We start from the raw sequence: 19,923 nt of genomic DNA, 5'->3' as shown, positions 1-19,923 counted from the left end.
AGTCTTGTGGGAAAACTTATTTTGATAAATTATTACACATGCAGAAAAACTGATCACACTGACTGGATCTGTCCACACATGGAAAATAAACTGGATTTTCAGAAGATTGTCGTTCTCTGTAGTGTTCAAGGTATTGGTGTCTAAACACAATGTGCTTTATTTACTTATTAAAACAAAGTTATACTTTATTAAAGATAGTGATTACTTTCTTAGTTTAGAAAAAGAAAGTTAATGGAAAATAGCCTTTTTATTATCAAATGCTTAACAAGTTTATTAAATGAATGAATGTTAAACAGTCACTTTATTTTTCACTTGCATATTAATTTTAGAATCATTTGTTTCATTGCTGACTGGAAGAGTAATTTGGCTCTGTATATTTGTATTTTGATTTTTCTGGTTTTGTTTACCTGCATTTGCTTTTAGCTTCCCTCATCCCATTTCCATCCATGTTTAAATATATGTTGATTGTAAAGAGTGTAATCTCAGAGCAAAAATGTAGGTTTTAGGTCAGGTTAAGCTAATTCTCAGAGTTTTTTCATGTTTTAAATTGTATTTTCTCAGAAGGCTGCAGTGTTTTTTGCTGTTTCTACCTCAGGATCCTGCCCAGACCCCCCCAGCTTTCAACAGAAGCCAGATTTTTTGTTCACACTGAGACTGATAGTGATGGGGAAATTAAAAAAAAAAAAACAAAAAAACCCAAAAAAAAACACAGTTTTACCCCACAAAATCCAGAGGATGAGTTAGAGTGGTAACAAAGTGTTAGATCTAGCTTAAAGTTCTCTATAATATGCCACAATGCAATCTAGTCATCAAAAGTTAAATGTAGTGTTATGGCCACAGAAGAACTAGAAGTATGTTTTGACAAAGCTCTGTCAGTATCACATATTGAATGTTTGGGACTCTTAGATTGCATCATTTGGTTAACAGATTAATGAAATCTATCAGATGGAAAATGTATTTGGTAACAACATAAGCTAGAAGGGACCTGAGAAATTTGGTTTACATTAAAATCTACCTGTGTCCACGGAATAGCTTTCAGGAAAGATTTCTTAAAAATGTTCTGGCATTTTCTGCTTTATATTCAGATAAAATTTTTTTTGGCCTTAATTCTCATTTATCAGTAGTTAAGTAATGTTTATCGTGCATTCACACATTGATAAAGAATGTGTTTAGTAGTTTACCTTTTATAAGCATGGTAAGATACGGTCGTGTGGTTATTCTACTTCTTAAATGATAGCTGCAACAAGTTTGGTTACTGAGCTGGTGGATCCATACACATGTATTTCAATAGAACCATTAAAGCTTAACATAATTTGAACTTGATGTCTGAATAATGAGTAGGTAGTAAACAGTTTGGACCATAATTGAAATGGAGCTCACCAGCACAGAAACTAGTTCAACTGTACATCTGATGTGGAATTGTTGAACTCTGAAATTGACCAGGGAGGTATGAAAAAAAAGTACTTTGGGCCGCTTCATACTCAGTTTCTCTGTAGCAGGTTATTTTTTTACAAACCACTTTATTAAAGTATAACTTGACATAAACTACACATTTAAAGCATATAATTGGATAACCTTTGACTTGTGAAACCATCACTGCAATCAAGGTAGTGAACAATATATGTCACCCCCAGAAGGTTTTTGGTGTTCCCTCCTTTGTAATCCTTCCCTGTTACTACTACCTCCCTGCTCTCAGCTACCCCTGTTTTTTGGTATGAAATGTAATTAATGAACAAAAATCTTATGGTAATGGGTTTAAAATAGCATTTCAAAAATTGTATCTTATTTGCTTTATATTAAGATAAGGATTAGAATAATTTATATTTCCATAAATATTTCTATTGAAGTTGAAATAAATGTAGAAGTGTTAACCTAAAAATAATATTGATTTGATAACATCAGATTTGTATTAACTATTAAAATTCACTGTCTTGAAGGGCCTGATTCCTATATACAAATACTTTTAAGTTCCTTTTACTAGTGTTTATTATATACTGTTGTTAAAATATGGTTATATGAACATATTTTAAACTTAGTAACATGTCAGAAATGACTTGTTTTTGACAAGTCCCCAAAACCTATAATTAACCTGATACCACATTCTCATTGCTCCGTAATCTACTCACAAGTTTTATAAAAGATGTTTGATTAAGAAGTACTCTTATTAGAATCTAGGTACCTGGATTAGGAAAGACACACCCTTTAGAAGTTTTGTTTTTTTTTTTAAATGAGATTTTAATTTTATTTTGGCTTATTACATGATAAACTTAAGGCTATATTGCTTGGGCTATTTAATAATAGGATATCACTATTTGAGAGCTGGATATTACTTTTTTTTTTAAGGTTTTTTTTTTTTTTTTTTTTTTTTTTTTTTGAGGTTTATTTTTGAGAGAGGGGGACAGAGGATCTGAACCAGGTTGTGTGTACACAGCAAAGAGCCCTATGTGGGGCTGGAATTCATGAACTGTGAGATCATGACCTGAGCTGAAGGCAGACGCTTAACCTACTGAGTCACCCAGGCGCCTCACGGCTCTTTAATAGTTCTGTTTCTGGAGGTTATAGTGGCCACCTAGCCATAGGGGATGGGTGGAGCATATCAAACAAATCTTTATTCTATTTTGCTATTTGATGATACTTCCTTGCTTTACGACTGCATGCTAGAACTTAAAAAAATGATGATCCAAAAGACATAGGATTGTTATAAAATATGGCACTTTGGGACACGTGGACCTGAAAAGTTTTTAGTTAAGAGCTTGGAAAAGTGTAAGTCAGTACCTACTTTAAAAGGTTTTGTAATTGGGTTTTCCTTGTTAAGAGCCATAAATTGTGCAGTTAGTCATTTGATGATGTTTAATTTAGCCTGTAGTTTCGCTCCACTTGGTATTTGTAGAAACAATCTGGCACAATGATTGAAGTTTATAGCATGTCGAATGCTAAGATCTTTTGGAAGGACACTTCTGTGGCATGTTCAATGCAATAGTATCCTATTGGTATGCATAAGAGCCCAAGGAGTAATGATTCCCAAACTTGTCTGTACATTGGTGTCACTAGGAAGCTTTAAAAAAATGGTGAATCTAACATAGTGACAGGTAGTAGTATGGTGGAAATAGTCACACTTAGGTTTGAAAACTGACTTTGCACCTTAGGATCTGTGATTTTAATCCAGATACCTAATGCTTTTAGATGTTAATATCCTGAAGAGTTACTATGAGGACAAAAATCATGTAGACTACCTGATGTAAATCCTAGGCACACAGTAGCTGTTGTGTAAATTTTAGCTTCACTGCTTAATTTTCTTCACTCCTTAACACCATGTTATTCAACATGAAGTCCAAGGAACATATAGTGTATCGTTTTAAAAGTACATGTTAGATTACACAGGCAGATCCTATTCTAATTGGTTGTATATGACAAGAAACATCTGGTTGAGTTCTCTGTGAACTAAAATTTAGCTATTTGAGTCTTTGCTTCATTTTTTGGCATTATCTTCAGCTATAAATTAAGCTTGATCCGATTTAATATTTGAAGTCAGGTTCACCAGTTTCCTGAAATGTAATCATTGTACTTTTAATGGTAAATCATGTCCTTGTGAACTAATTACAAAGATGGAGTTCAGTGCTTTCAAATCTTTAAGAATTGCATTCTACACATCATGCTTTTTGTGGAAATAACAGTTGTAAGCTCGAGTTTGACCAGCTACCTCCACTACATTTCTCTCTTTTTCCTTTTTCTGGGATGCTAAAATGAACAGATAATGGGCTGGTGAGTTGGGATGAAAGAGAACCTTTCTTTTGGCTTCCCTTCTTTTGTTTTTAAGAGTGTGCTTTCGCGTAGGGGAGGAGCAAAGAGAGGGGGACCGAGGGTCTGAAGAAGGCTCTGAGAGCAGAGCACCCAAATGCAGGGCTCAAACTCACGAACCATGAGATTGTGACCTGAGCCAACGTTGGATGTTTAACTGACTGAGGCCCCCAGATGCCCCTTGGCTTACCGTTCTTAAATGGACATTATATTAATAGAGCAAGCTCAGTGAGACTAGGTGACGTTGTTGATTTGAAAATAGATTATAGGTGCCAGCCTTAGCATAAGAGGTTTATGATTCTGTAATGGCATTTTTATTTAGATGTAAGCATGCTTTTTCAATAGGGAATATGCTTTTGTCATCAAAGCCTTAATTACGTTTTAATGTTTAATGACCGAGAAAAGGGCAAACTGGCATGAACTGTAGTCATATTGCAAAATAGATAAAACCTATGTGTTGCAAAGTAAGAATAGAGACCATCTCTTGTGCCTAAAAAGAGGCATAGAGGGGCGCCTGGGTGGCGCAGTCGGTTAAGCGCCCGACTTCAGCCAGGTCACGATCTCGCGGTCCGTGAGTTCGAGCCCCGCGTCGGGCTCTGGGCTGATGGCTCAGAGCCTGGAGCCTGTTTCCAATTCTGTGTCTCCCTCTCTCTCTGCCCCTCCCCGTTCATGCTCTGTCTCTCTCTGTCCCAAAAATAAATAAACGTTGAAAAAAAAATTAAAAAAAAAAAAAAAAGAGGCATAGAGGTTTCATGCCACCTGTTAAGATGTATGCAGTTTAATTTTGAAAGATAGTTTCTCAGTTGGGTGTTGGCAAACTTCCTGTAAAGTCTATAAAGGGTAGACAAATATTTCTGCCCATATAATGTCTTGCAACTGCTCTGCATCTTGGCACAAACATAATAACTAAATGAATGTGTCTTTTGCAATGAAAATGGCCAGCTCGGGGCAGTAGTTTGGTGATACCTCTTCTAAATATTAAGGATCAAGTATCTATAAACTTTAAAGTGAAAGAGATGTGGTATTGGATCATTATACCATTACCAGGATGATTTCTCAGTCTTAGAAATTGCTTAACTTAAATGTGTTTATTTATTTTAAAGTTTGTTTTGAGAGAGCGACAGAACCAATGGGGGAGGGGCAAAGAGGGAGGGAGAATACTAAGTAGGCTCCATGTGGTCAGTGCGGAGCCTGATGGCAGGGCTTGAACCCATGAACCATGAGATCATGACCTGAGCTGAAACCAAGACTGGGATGCTTAACCAACTGAGCCACCCAGGTCCCCCAAATGTTCATTTTTGAGAGTGTGAGCGGAGAGGAGCAAATGGGGACAGGGGATCTGAAGTAGGCATTGCCCTGATAGCAGGGAGCCGGATGTAGTTCTGAAACTCATGAACTGTAAGATCATGACCTGAGCTGAAGTTGGATGCTCAGCTGACTGAGCAACCCAGGTGCCCTAGAAATTGCTTAACTTTTAAGAAATTAATTTTGTCCTTTTTAGTAAACATGGTTGTAGTATTGTGGCCACACAGGATAAAATATATTGCATACTGAATCACATGGAAAGAAACGCAGGTTTATCAGTGCAATACAAACGAGTGTTTCAGTGAGAAAGTGGGAAAACCTTAGTAAAACACGGACAGTTTTAAAGGAGAAAAATCTGATTTCCTGACTTCTGTTACTCTGCCAGTATTCTCTACTTAGCATTTTTATAAAGATAAAAATTTTTGTCTTTTTGTCATTGGTATTGTGCCACTAATAATACAGACCATTTATTTTAAAGAAAGAGACTGTCTTCCTTCCTTTGGTGGAAATAAGAAGTTTTCTCTAAAGTGAGGGAAGTATTTGGTAAGGAGAATGTCAGCTCTGTTCTGAACATGAGTTGAGAAACAGAAGCATCTCTTTATCAGTAACAGGACATAAAATGGGACAAGAGCTCTCAAATAAGTGAGGGTACAAAGTTTGGTATCGGAAGTTGCTATTCCAAGGCCTCAGGTTCCCCTTAGAATTTTGGTGCCTGCATTGAAGTCTGGTGGATGCTGGTTAGACAAGACCCAGATAATAACTCTGGTAATTGAGGTGATGAAGTTAAGTCTCAGTGGTGCATGCTTCAGGCTAACAACTGGGCATGTAGAAGAGGGCAGTACTGAAATTCTTCCTGGAGTGGAGGTGACGGAAAGATCTCGTGTCTGATAGGGGAAAAGTAGGGTAAAAAAAAAAAAAGTATTATCAGTGTATTGAATCTGAGCCCAGGAACTGGACGTCGGGAACACCTTCCTCAGCCAGTGATGGGGTTAAGCCACACCAGAGGTACCACACATGGGCTCTAGGTCCATAGAATAGGGAACAAGTTGCTTCTGGTTTCATTGATCTGTTCTACTGTTTGGTTGGTTGGTTTCGATAGCATTGATTTCTGCTCTAATCTTTATTATTTCCTGTTTCTGCTGGTTTAGGGTTTTATGTGCTGTTCTTTTTCCAGCTCTTTAAGGTGTAAGGTTAGGTTGTGTATCTGAGACCTTTCTTTCTTCTTCAGGAAGGCCTGGATTGCTATATACTTCCCTCTTATGACTGCCTTTGCTGTGTCCCAGAGGTTTTGGGCTGTGGTGTTTTCATTTTCATTGGCTTCCATTTACTTTTTAATTTCCTCTTTAATTTCTTGGTTAGCCCATTCATTCTTTAGTAGGATGTTCTTTGGTCTCCCAAGTATTTATCTTTCCAAACTTTTTCTTGTGGTTGATTTTGAGTTTCATAGTGTTGTGCTCTGAAAATATGCATGGTATGATCTCGATCTTTTTGTGCTTGTTGAGGGCTGATTTATGTCCTAGTATGCGATCTTTTCTGGAGAATGTTCCATGTGCACTCAAGAAGAATGTATATTCTGCTTTAGGATGTAATGTTCTGAATATATCTGTTAAGTCCATCTGGTCCAGTGTGTCATTCAAAGCCATTGTTTCCTTATTGATCTTCTGTTTAGATGATCTGTCTATTGCTATAAATGGGGTGTTGAAGTCCCCTACTATTATGGTATTATTATCAATGAGTTTCTTTATGTTTGCGATTGATTTATATACTGAGGTGCTCGCACATTTGCAGCTTAGTTACAGCATTTTTTAATTTCATCCTGACTAGTTTTTACTTCTCTATCTCCGCTGAGAGGAATTCTAATCTTTTTTCAACCCCAGCTAGTATTCATATTATCATGATTGTAAATTCTGCTTCAGACATCTTGCTTGTATCTGTGTTGATTAAGTCCTGGCTGTCATTTCTTCCTGCTCTTTGTTTTGGGGTGAATTCATTTCATCATTTTGAAGGAAGAAAAGTAATAAGAAAAAAAAGATTACAGGTAAAAAATTAAAAACAACACACACAAAAAATCAAATAAATGATGCTAGATCCTAGGTGCATTTGGCCTGGTTGTTGAAAGATGCTTGATATATTAGAGAAAAAAGGGAAAGATAAGAGAAGAAAAAACAAATGTTTGAAAATTTGAAAAAATGTAATGAAATATAATAAAATGAAGTGAGGGAAGTAAAATAGAATTTAAGAAGTTTATAAAAAAGTAAAAATTATGTAGAAAAAAGTTAAAAATATTTTTAATAAAAATTGAAAATAAAAAAATTTTTCTTTATTCAAGAAAAAGCAATGAAAAAGAGAAAAAAAAATTGAATAGATGGACCAGCAAACAGATTGAAATACGATTGAAATTACATCGTTTTCCCCTAGAAATCGAACTATGAAGCACTTTATATAGTCCGTAAACTAAGCAGGCAGAGAGACTTCTGTTCATCAAGAGTGAGGTTGGGGGCGCCTGGGTGGCGCAGTCGGTTAAGTGTCCGACTTCAGCCAGGTCACGATCTCGCGGTCCGTGAGTTCGAGCCCCGCATCAGGCTCTGGGCTGATGGCTCAGAGCCTGGAGCCTGTTTCCGATTCTGTGTCTCCCTCTCTCTCTGCCCCTCCCCCTTTCATTTCATGCTCTGTCTCTCTGTCCCAAAAATAAATAAACGTTGAAAAAAAAAAATTTAAAAAAAAAAAAAAAAAGTGAGGTTGGCCCCGTTGGGCATGGCTTAGTGTAATGGCTCCATTCTCCACTAGATGGCGCTGCTTAGCTTACTCGGGTAGATTGTGGCGCTTGTAGGTGTGTGCGCGCATGTGCTGGAGGGGTGAAAATGGCGTCCCCCAGCTACCAGTCTCTAGTAGCAGAGGTCTGTTCTCGATCAGCAATCGGGCACCCGTCGTCTGTTTCTGGCTTCCATCTACACTCCACTTTTACACTGTGACTGAGCCGTCAGATTGCCAGGCGGCATCTTTCTTCTGAGTTTTATCACAGATACGGCTGTATTTCCCAATCCCTCACTTCTGAGGGACTGCGGCTTTCACCTGCTCAGACCTTCTGGGGGAGGGTCTCACCGAGCAATGGCCAGGTGCCGGCCAGGCTGGACTGTGCTGCTGCCGATTCCCAGAGACTGCAGCTGGGTGCCAGCCAGCCCCAGAAAAAGTTAACACGATTGTGTAGCAGCAGTACTTCAGGGATTATGGAAAATCACAACACACATTTGGTACTGGACTTCACCCTTAACGTCCTTGTGCCGGCACCAGCAAATGTGGCTGTTCTCTGGGGTCCGCTGGGACGTTTGCCTGTGGGGAGGCTGCACAGCCTCTACCAAATGTCCTCCCAGGAGGGGACCCAACTCTCCTCATGTGGTCCAAGGACCCAGTGGACCTCCCTCTCTGATCCTGGGGATTCGCCCTTCCCATCACAGCACCACCAGGTATCCAGCTGTGGAGTTTCAGACTCTGCCCTCCCCGTTTATAGACTCTTAATGGAATTTAAACCCTCTCCTTTCTCCTTTCTCCCTTTTTTGTTCAGTCTCAGCAGCAGTTTCCACTTTTCCACTTTCTCTCCAGCTGCTTTTGGGGGGGGGGTGCTTTTCTCATACTCTCCCCCCATCTTTGTCCTCTCTCCACAAGTAAAAACCGTTTCCTGCACAGTGCAGTTCCCTGCACTCCACGGCTTCTCTCTCCCCCAGTTCACCTCTCTGTGCCACATATCTGCTGAATTCTATGGTTCAGGCTGTGCAGATTGTTGTGTTAATCCTCAAATGAGTTTTCTAGATGTGCAGGATGGTTTAGTGTTGACCTGGCTGTATTTCATGGATGCAAGACGTGAAAAAAAAACCCCTTCCATGCTGTTCCGCCATCTTAAACATGTTCTTCTTTGAACCTTAGACCAATTGCTGGAGTGTAGTGAATAGCCTTAGTACTCCCCATTCATACAATCTGAAACTCAAGGAGGTTAGCAAACTGCCCAAAGTCTTCCTGCTAGTATATGAGTGCACTGGAACTTGAATGAGGGCTTCTAATTTCCTAAATCATTGTGCTTTTTACTATATCAGGCAACCTTAATGAAGCAGTTAGGGCCAATTCAAAGATGTTGGATGGCTGCAGAGTTCTGTCACTGAATGAAAAATCTTTTACTAGAGTTCTTGCAAAATGGTTTGCTTGTGAGGAGAGAGTGAGCAGTGGCGGTATTCAAGCAAGAATTTGGTGACTGGTTTTCATAGATACTGTGAAGGACCTCTTGCATTTGGGAAAATCTTGGTGCTGATCACTGTCATGGTCCTTTTGACTGAGATTGTTTGGTCTTAAGGAAATTAAATGTGTTAGCTCATACTTTTAAAGTTTACATTATTTTTCATTGTGATTCATTTCAAAGTTGTAAGAAATGTAAGCTGCTTTCACTTAGATGTTTCGTGTAATTTATTTGCCTTATGTTTTCTGATAGCAAAATGTGAGTAACATGACCTGGAATATTTAGCCTTATGTGTCTGTCCCAGTGCATCACACAGAATATTAAAAAGGCATGCACTCAAGTGTTGAAATCTAGCAAAATTAATAACTTTTACTGTTTTAGCAGAACATTCCTCTTTTTTTTATTTTTAAAAAAAATTTTTTTTTTCAATGTTTTTATTTTATTTTTGGGACAGAGAGAGACAGAGCATGAACGGGGGAGGGGCAGAGAGAGAGGGAGACACAGAATCGGAAACAGGCTCCAGGCTCTGAGCCATCAGCCCAGAGCCCGACGCGGGGCTCGAACTCACGGACCGCGAGATCGTGACCTGGCTGAAGTCGGACGCTTAACCGACTGCGCCACCCAGGCGCCCCAACATTCCTCTTTTTTAAATCTTTATTTATTTGTTTTAAAAAAATTTTTTTTTCAACGTTTATTTATTTTTGGGACAGAGAGAGACAGAGCATGAACGGGCGAGGGGCAGAGAGAGAGGGAGACACAGAATCGGAAACAGGCTCCAGGCTCTGAGCCATCAGCCCAGAGCCTGACGCGGGGCTCGAACTCACGGACCGCGAGATCGTGACCTGGCTGAAGTCGGACGCTTAACCGACTGCGCCACCCAAGCGCCCCTTTTTATTTGTTTTGTGAAAGAGAGATGAAAGGGAGACAGAGAATCCCAACCAGGCTCTGTGCTGCCAGCGTGGAGTCAAATGCGGGGCTCAAACCCACAAACTGTGAGATCATGACCTGAGACAAAATCAAGAGTTGGATGCCTAACTGACTGAGCCACCCAGGTGCCCTTTTAGCAGACATTCTTAAAAAAATTTTTTGGGGGCTCCTGGGTGGCTCAATTGGTTAAGCGTCCGACTTTGGCTCAGGTCATGATCTCAAGGACTGTGAGTTCGAGCCCCATGTCAGGCTCTGTGCTGACAGCTCAGAGCCTGGAGCCTGTTTTGGATTCTGTGTCTCCTTCTCTCTCTGCCCCTCCCCTGCTTGTGCTCTGTCTCTCTTGCTCTCAAAAATAAATAAAACATAAAAACAATTAAAAATAAATTTTAAATGTTTATTTTTAAGGGAGAGAGAGAGAGAGAGAGAGAGAGAGAGAGAGAGAGAGTGTGAGCAGGGAAGGGGGAAAGGGAGAGGAGACAGAAAATCCAAATCAGGCTCCAGGCTCAGGGCTCCAACTCATCAACTTTGAGATCATGACCTGAGCCAAAGTTGGACACTTAACTGACTGAGCCACCCAGGCGCCCCAAGCAGAACATTCTTAAATGACTATTTTCCCCCCTCACCTTCCTGTTAGTGTCTGAGAATTAAAAAATAGAATTATTACTAATACTGTTTGGTGTTACCACCTTGATTCATAGTGAAGTACCAGCAGTTTACCTGTTTATTTTCTGCCTGGACTATGCACCCTTACCTGAATGTTAAGGCCTCCTTTTGGATACTGTAGAAGGAAGGGAGGCATAGGCACACGCATAACAACGGCCATACCCAGGATGGCACTTTTACTTCAATTAAAGGGCTGGGAGTTGGCTGGGAGTATTTTGGGGCTGGGGAGGAGTTATTTAAATGGAAGTGTTATTTGCAGGTTGCAGAGAGAAATGAAGGGAGTTCACCTACATGGCACCATCTGCAGGTTCAGTAGGGGCTGCTCTATGTTTGTGCTACGTCAACGGGAAGGTGATGTAAGGGCATGATAGCCACAGAGGCACGTACTGATTAGGCCCGTACCCCTGCAATGATTTTGGAGTGGTTCTTCAACAAGGACAAAAATAGAGGTGATCAGATGGCTGCTATGAGGGTTCAGAAGAAGTCACTTCTAGGCCAGTGATGATTTGTATCTTGGTGTGCAGGTCACACATGTAGATGACAAAGAAGATAGCAGCAAGGATCATCTCCACTACTGCCAGGGAGGAGTGTCCTGGTGTGGAGGCACTGAAGCAGATCAGAATCACCAGGTACCATATAATCTCAGCAAAGAGGAGAATTCCCTTTCACGTTCATGAAAAGTTGGTACAGGATGCCCACCAGCTGGAGGCTGACAGGGGCTTGGAATCTGGCACGGGGTGGGCCGGAGTCCCTTGGGGCACAGATCTTGCTTGCTTGTGTAGTCAGAGATGCTTGCACACCCTGTCATCTTGCTTGCTGTCTGGCCAGAAAGGGGGCTCCTGTGGCAAAGGAGGGACTGAATCACCTTGCTACCTTAGAAATTTCTTTTCTTGTTTTTTAAATGTTTTAATGTTTATTTATTTTTGAGAGAGAAAGAGAGCATGAGGTGGAGGAGGGGCAGAGAGAGAGGGAGACACAGAATCTGAAGCAGGCTCCAGGCTCTGAGCTGTCAACACAGAGCTCGACGTGGGGCTCGAACCCATGAATCATAAGGTCGTGACCTGAGCTGAAGTCAGATGATTAATTGACTGAGCCACCCAAGCTCCCTTGTACCTTATAAATTTCTTAAAAAACACAGTATATAAACGCATTTCATTAGCAGAGCAATAACATTAGTATGCCTTGAAGTCTCTGGAAAACACTGTACATGCATGAGAAAAGGAAAGTGACAAAAGTGAAAACATGTTGGTATTATAACAAAAATAGTGTGAACTGAACCAACCCTCAAAGAGTCTGAGAGATTCTCAGGAACCTGGGCTCTAGTTAGAGAACCAGTGTCGAGGGTAGATGGAATATACTTACACCAAATGCCAGTAAGTAATTCAAAACATGACATTTTCCTCTGCAGCACTAAGACCACTCCCACCAGACCTTGAACTCACTCACTGAGGGCACTGATCATACTTTATTTTTACTTATATCCTTGTTACACCTCCTTGTTCATAAAAAATGAACAATGCTTAATAAATGTTCATTGAAGAAATTTGAGGAACTTTTTATTTCAGAAAACGTGGTGAAAATATTTTTAAGTGTTCGGTGCCCTCAGGTGGCATAATATTGCAAGGCAATTTAGAAAAATACTGCACGTATTATTTTTTAATCCTTAAACCCAGTTTGAGTTTAGGTTGCTACTTCTATGTGTTAATAAATCTTTTCTTCCACCCCAAATTATCTTGCATAATTCAAACAAATTATTTGGATATATTCCATCCCTCATGTGAAACAAACAAATAGCCTTCATTATATAACAAAACCATAAATCTGTATGCCCTTTGATCCAGCACTCCTCAGAAAAAAATGGCAGGATGTAAAGATAAGTTCTGGTTCTTTCTTTTTGCTATTTCATATGAGTGTATATTTCCTCACATATACCTGTATTTTTGCCACCATATTACATATAAATGATATGTGTATGTATCATATACCTATATAATATAGTAGCAAAAAGTCAGTAGAAACAACCGAAATGTTCATAAATAAGGGAATTTTGAATAAATTATGATACATCCATTCTATGGATTATTGTGAACCTATTAGAAAGAATGAAGTATATCTATATATTACCTGAGGAAGTATCTTTGAAATATTATTAAGTGAAAAAAGAAAATTGTAGAATATTATGTGTAGTTTAATCCTATTTTAGAGAAATAAAGAGGAGAAAGAAGTCTATGTGCATCTATATTTGTGTATCTTTGAACATAGAGAAAGTTATGGAAGGATTCTTTAAAAAATTTTTTTAAAACTATGCATTTTGTATGTGTGTATTATATATAACACACATATATATACGTTATATATAGTATATACACATATATACATATATATTATACATATAATATATATATACACATACATATATATATGTGTGTGTGTATATATATATATATATATATATATATATATATATATATATATATATATTAACCAGAGGCCATTCTCTACCATTTCCTCTACCAAAGAGGGCAGAACTCTTTGGCTGACTCCAGTCCTACTTCCCCTATCCTACTGCACCGAGAGGTGGACATTGCAGATGCAGAAGTTAGGGAAGGATTCCTAAGGTTGATTACTTCTGTGGAGTAGGGATTGGATGGGGATGGAGACAAGATTATCTTTACATTAATTTTTAATTACTGATGTAATTAATGAATCCATATATTTGTAACCTGGAGCCTTTGCATACCACTCCTGGCCCTCTTCCCTTCTCTCTCCCTTGTTATCTGTTTAGTATGTGGCCTTCCTGATATTTTCTGCATATTTACATGGTTATTTATGCACATGGAGAGAATTTGTAGTATTAAAAAAAGTACATGACACCATGCCATATGGATCTTTCTACAATATACTTTTTTCCCTTTACTGTGTTTTTTGGATATATATCCATGTTAGCACATGTAAACTACCTTATTCTTATGAAATGCTGAATAGCTTAAGTAATCAATCATAGCATAGATAATCAACCATCTATTTGGCTCTTCCCTTGCTGATGGGTAGTTAGATTGTTCTCATTTTTTAGATATTACAAACAATGTTGCAGTCCCCACCCTTGTAGCCTTGCATACGTGTTCCTGTTTTTCTGGGAGAGTCACTAAGTGGTGAAATTGCTGGGTCATAGGGTATGCAATTAAAAAAAACAACAACACAGTTTTAGGGCACCTGGGTGGCTCAGTCGGGTGAATGCCCAACTCTTGATTGTGGCTCAGGTCATGATCTCACTGTTGGTGGGTTTGAGCCCTGAATTGGGCTCCACAGGGACAGTGCAGTGTGGAGACTGCTTGGGATTCTCTGTCTCCCTCTCTCTCTGCCTCTACCCCATTTGTTCTCTCTCTCTCAAAATAAATATACTAAAAAAAAAAAAGTTTCAAAAAGGATTTTGTGGAAAGGATGCTATGACACTTTAAAAATGAGTCTAAGTTTTAAAGCCAGCATGTATTCCAGGTAATGAAAAAAAAAAAAAAAAAAAGAAAATCCATAAAAGTCTTTGCTAACTCTCTCTAGACGTGTGAATGAGATTAGGTGGATTTTTGCCTGTCTAGGCTTTCTCTAGGGATTCTTCCCATCTGAGGCAGGAGGTAGAGAAAGTCCCCTCAGACAGCAAAGACTAATGAATCTTCAGAGAACTTATTTCTGACCATATGGCATCTGGAACTTAACTGCAAGGATGAAAAAAAAAATCTTTAAATTTACCATTTGGTATTCTCTCACAGTTTTGGCATGAGAGAAAAGCATCTTTGAGCACCAGATGATTTTATTGATGTATTTACTTTGTTTATTTTTCTTTTAAAGTTAATTCTACCCCTAACATGGGGCTGGAACTCGCAATCAAGAGTGATCAAGAGTCACATGCTCTGCCAACTGAGCCAGCCAGCTGCCCCAAGATTTTGAGTATGTGAAAATAATGGCTGAGGGAAAAAAGTTCTTTAGAATTCATAGAAAAGTGTCAAATGGAAATGTTTCCTTCTATGACACCACCAGTTGTTGTAGAACATACTCAGATAATTTAGTGGTGGTTTTAATAGAAATAAAACTACTCAGCTAATGAATTTGTTAGCTTACAGGATGTTCTTAGGGAAGACATCCAAGCAGTACTTTCCTACTTGTTGACAAGTGCATCACTTACCAGCAGAGGGGGCCAAAGAGCTTTCCATGATTGGGAAAATCCCTGACTACAGAATTCGGGTCAGGATCACCTTTGCCAGCCTAATGGTGCAGCCTATACAGTGTTTAAAACTTTGGTGTCCAAGAAACAATGTCATAGCTTTCATTAACATTATTAAAAATTTATACATAGAATAACATATGCTTATTTTTAAAAATATAATACTAAAATATAATGCTAAAAAACTAATGCAAAAAATGTTTTTGTATATAAAAATAGAAAATGATACAAGATATACCTACACTCTCCACTCCTTCATTCTCTTCAATTCTACTGTCCAGGGGCAACCATTTTCAACTCCTGTTTCTTTAGCCTTGGAAAAAAAAATCATGTATCTTTTTCATAATACAACATCAAAGCACAGATTTAAAAAATACAGAAGGAAGCTAGGTGAAAAATATTTTTTCTCTCCCACTTGTTTCCCCAGCCTCCTTTTTCCCTTCGCTAGTGGCAGCCATTGTGAGCAGTTCATTGACTATCCTGCCAGAGGGAATCCATTTGATGCATCTTTGACAAAATAATTGCAGAAATGCAATACATGCATATGGTTCAAAATTCAAAAGCTTCCATTAGGAATTCAGAGAACAGTCTCACTCTCACCTCTGCCTCTCAGAGGTAACATATTAACTCATATTTCTGAATTTATCAATCTGAGACTTTAGCTACTGGCTTTATATTAGGGTAGATGGTTGGCCTCTGGTGTTCCCATCCTCATTCCCTTCTCCAATGTCCTGATGTAAACATAACAATGGCATCATTTTGTAGACCATACTTTTTCACTGCTGAGCTTAATATTGGGAGTAATTTTTCCTTTCGTTTTAAAAAAAAATTTTTAATGTTTGTTTATTTTTGAGAGAGAAAGAGAGACAGAGTGCGAGCCAGGGAGGGGCAGAGAGAGAGGGAGACACAGAATCCAAAGCAGGCTCCAGGCTCTGAGCTGTCAGCACAGAGCCCGACGCAGCGCTTGAACCCATGAACTGTGAGATCATGACTTGAGCTGAAGTCGGACGCTTAACCAACTGAGCCACCCAGGCGCCCCCATAATTTTTCTTTTCTTTTTTTAAATTTTTTTTTCAACGTTTTTTATTTATTTTTGGGACAGAGAGAGACAGAGCATGAACGGGGGAGGGGCAGAGAGAGAGGGAGACACAGAATCGGAAACAGGCTCCAGGCTCCGAGCCATCGGCCCAGAGCCCGACGCTGGGCTCGAACTCACGGACCGCGAGATCGTGACCTGGCTGAAGTCGGACGCTTAACCGACTGCGCCACCCAGGCGCCCCTCTTTTCTTATATAATATTTAGTTAACCCGGTGTTAATTGCTTCACTTTTTCATTGGCTTCACTTTTTTATGCACTTGGCCTTGATTTTGCATGCATATCATCCGATTTGTCAAATGCCAATGATATTTTCCAAATTAGCAAACGTATTTTTTCCCCTTCTCTGTCTTCTTGCTTTAGGCTGAACTGCTTGTGGTCTGAGCCTGGACAGAGCTCCTGTCCTCCAACTTGCCTTCATCCCTTAACCCTGTTGGAGCTCCTTTTGCCTGGGTCCCATGTGTTAAATTAATTAAACAAGGAGGCCACTAGACTGAAGAGGTTCTAATGCATAATGGCTTATGCAAACAAACCAAAATCTAAGCCCATAAATGCCTCAAAATTACAAAATTGAAATGCTAAAGACAACCAGTCACAGACCGCCAACTCGCCTTTAAGTTATAACCAGTTATATGATTTCCTTTCTTTGCCTCCACACCTTCTCTATATAAGTTTTTCCCCTGCTCCTGTTGGGGAAGCCCTCCTGCCCACCTCTGGTTTGACACTGCCTGAATCAATTTTGGCTTTAACTCTTAACAGTTTTAATGTTTAATGTTCAGTTTATCTTTAAACACATTTCATTTTCTGTGTTTATTCCCTTATTTGCTGGAGGGAACTTCCCAAGGACCTTCCTAAGAGAGAGTGCCTATTTAATATTTTGAATTCCTTTCAAGTCTGAACATGTCTCATTTCTTGATACATACTTTGGCCTGATGTGTATATGTCTAGGTTGGTAATCTTTTCCCTGTGAAATTTCTCCATTGCCTTTCAGTGTCTCTGGTTGAGAAGTTTGATGGCATGACAATTCCTGATCCTTTGTATGTGACCTGCTTTTTTTCTTTCTTTATTCCCAGGCTCATGGAATTTTTTGCAGATATTACTTTGTGTAGGTCTTCCTTCATTTATTCTTCTAGGAATTGAGGAGATCTTTTCAGTTCATGGAACTTTCCCTATATTTCTTTACTTTCTTCCATCCAGCAAGTCACCTGCTGTTGTATCCTCTCCTGTAAAATTGTCCCTGTGGGTTATAGGTCTCCCATGCATTTTGTATTACTTTAGTGAAGTCCTGGAAAGATTGAGGACATAACATGGGTGCTCAGTTGGCCACAGCAAACCAAGTGTTTGTGTCCCTTTACTTGTTGGAGGATTCCTGAAAAAGGGGCCCCCTGGGAATCTTTGGAAAACATCTTCAAAACACGAAACGCAGAACCAGCAGAATATCTTTAAGTAAATGGTTTTGTAAGGGGAATGTTATAGAAAAGGCCCCCTTCTCTTTTGACCTTGTCCCGTCCTCAATGCCAGAATTAAAGTGGACACTGTAGACATGGAAAGACTGCATTTTAGAGAAATTGACAGGGAAGCATAAACAGGATGTGGTGGCTGCCTGGCTACGCAGAAGAGGGTCCAATAGACTACCAGTGATGGTGTGAGCTTTGCACCTGGCCCTGCTTAGGGCAGATGAGCAACAGAAGCTTCTTTCTTTCTCCACTGCCTCCACCCCTCCCATAGTGGGGCTCTTTCACCTTAGGTGCCAGATCCCAGATCCCTGTATCACCCTGGTGGGCCCCTTCTTGGCCCCAGACAAAATCCTTGACTCCATTGTGCTTCCCTGCTCTTCTCTGCTATCAAAAATTGACTTTTTATTTCTTTTTTTTTAAATTATGTCTTGGGGTACCTGGATGGCTCAGTCGGTTAAGTGTCCAACTTCGGCTCAGGTCATGATCTTGTGGTCCTTGAGTTTGAGCCCCGTGTAGGGCTCTGTGCTGACAGCTCAGAGCCTGGAGCCTGCTTTGGATTCTGTGTTTCCCTCTCTCTCTGCCCCTCCCCTGCTTGTGCTCTGTCTCTCTGTCACTCAAAAATAAATAAACATTAAAAGTATTTTAAAAATTCTGTCTTTTAGATGTTGTATACACATCAATCCTTGCTCCTGTAGTAGTTCAGTGGTTCTCAAATCTGAATGTTTAGTGGAGTTAGTTGGGGAGTTTTAAAAAATACAACTGTCCCATCTCTACTTATTCACAAGGTCTGGCGGTGAGGCCCGGGAGTCTAGACACTGCTCCACAGATGCTTGACCTGATTGGGAAGTGCTGGAGTAGCTTATGGCTTTTCTTAGCTAGACAATTACCCTCTCCTTAAAGAGACCATGTTGAAGTGACATGATGGTGACTTTTGTGGTTATGGCTTTGTCATGTGGTCCTTTGGAGTCCTTCCTGCTCCCATGTTGATGGCACTGATTGGTGACTGACAACTAGGAGGAGAAGCAGAAATTGTGTTTCTACTGTAAGCAACTGTCATGTATGTGGTAAAAAGACCCTTGTCTTTTTTTAAAATTTTTTTAATGTTTATTTTTGAGAGAGAGAGAGAGAGAGAGAGAGAGAGAGAGAGAGAGAGAGAGAGAGAGAGAGAATGAGCAGGGGAGGGGCAGAGAGAGAGGGAAACAGAATCTGAAGCAGGCTCCAGGCTTTGAGCTGTCAGCACAGAGCCCGATGTGGGGCTTGAAGCCATGAATCACAAGATCATGACCTGAGCCAAAGTCGGATGCTTAACTGACTGAACCACCCAGGCTCCCCAGAAGACGCTTGTCTTTAATTTAACCGAGTTGTCTTTTAATTTGGCTATTTCAGTGACACTCGAGGGATAGTTATCCTTAGAAAGACTGGGAGGGAAAAGAAAATGAAAAGTTAATAAGGATTATTATAAGGATTTGTTAAAGTTTTTTGATAAAATAAAATGAACACGAGGGGGCAGCAAACCACTGCTCAGAGGAGGGTCTGCACAAAATTCAGTAGGGCAAAGATTGTTTTCTTAAAAATTTCATGTGTTTGTTAAATATCTTCTAAAAAAGGTGGCCCTGATATCAGAGCCACTCTTCCCTGAATGATAGTTTCAGTCTTTTCAATGTTCCCTTCCACATTATCCTGATATCCCATATCTTCTCATGAAGCACATTTGAATGTGATACTTGACACTTGAGTGTTTCCACACACTGGGGCCCTCATAGGGAACCCTCCTCGTTCCTTTCCCAGAGACTCCTCACACTGATCCTCCAAGGACACTCCATCTCTTCTGGAAAGAAGCAGCTTGGGTAGTTCACTGACTGTATCTTGAGGGATGAGGAAGTGGAGGTCTTTGAGTATGCAGTTGACCAAAGCCCTCACACAGGTGATAACACTCAGGCGGACCCGATCAGGTGTGTATGTGTGCTGAGGGATGACCCCGAGGCCCTGCGATATACTGAGGGACATTCTGGATAGCCAAAGGCTAAGGGGTGTATGGCTAGGTATTTTATTCTACATCACCTATGTCTGTTTCCTCTGCTAACTCTGGAAGTTATTACCAGGTTATCTTCTTAACTAGAACTTTCCATAGTCCATCCAAACATGGAAAACAAAAACAAAAACAAAAATGATGTCCTGCATTTTTGCTGTTTAAGTGGCCTGATATGGTTGTTTTTGCTGAGAGGAAGGAGTTTTTC

The 19,923-nt window shown here is 39.8% G+C and overlaps 1 pseudogene; it reads right to left on the bottom strand.

The window, feature by feature from the left end:
- Positions 1-11,085: 11,085 nt before the first annotated feature.
- LOC112860594 (proteolipid protein 2 pseudogene) lies at positions 11,086-19,693 on the bottom strand (annotated as a pseudogene).
- Positions 19,694-19,923: the final 230 nt, after the last annotated feature.

This window comes from Puma concolor, chromosome A1, assembly GCF_028749965.1.
Source record: "Puma concolor isolate L17-30 chromosome A1, mPumCon1.1.hap2, whole genome shotgun sequence".
Lineage (NCBI taxonomy): Eukaryota > Metazoa > Chordata > Mammalia > Carnivora > Felidae > Puma > Puma concolor.
The sequence above is the reverse complement of the archived record's forward strand: the minus strand, read 5'-3'. Positions and strand labels throughout refer to the sequence as shown.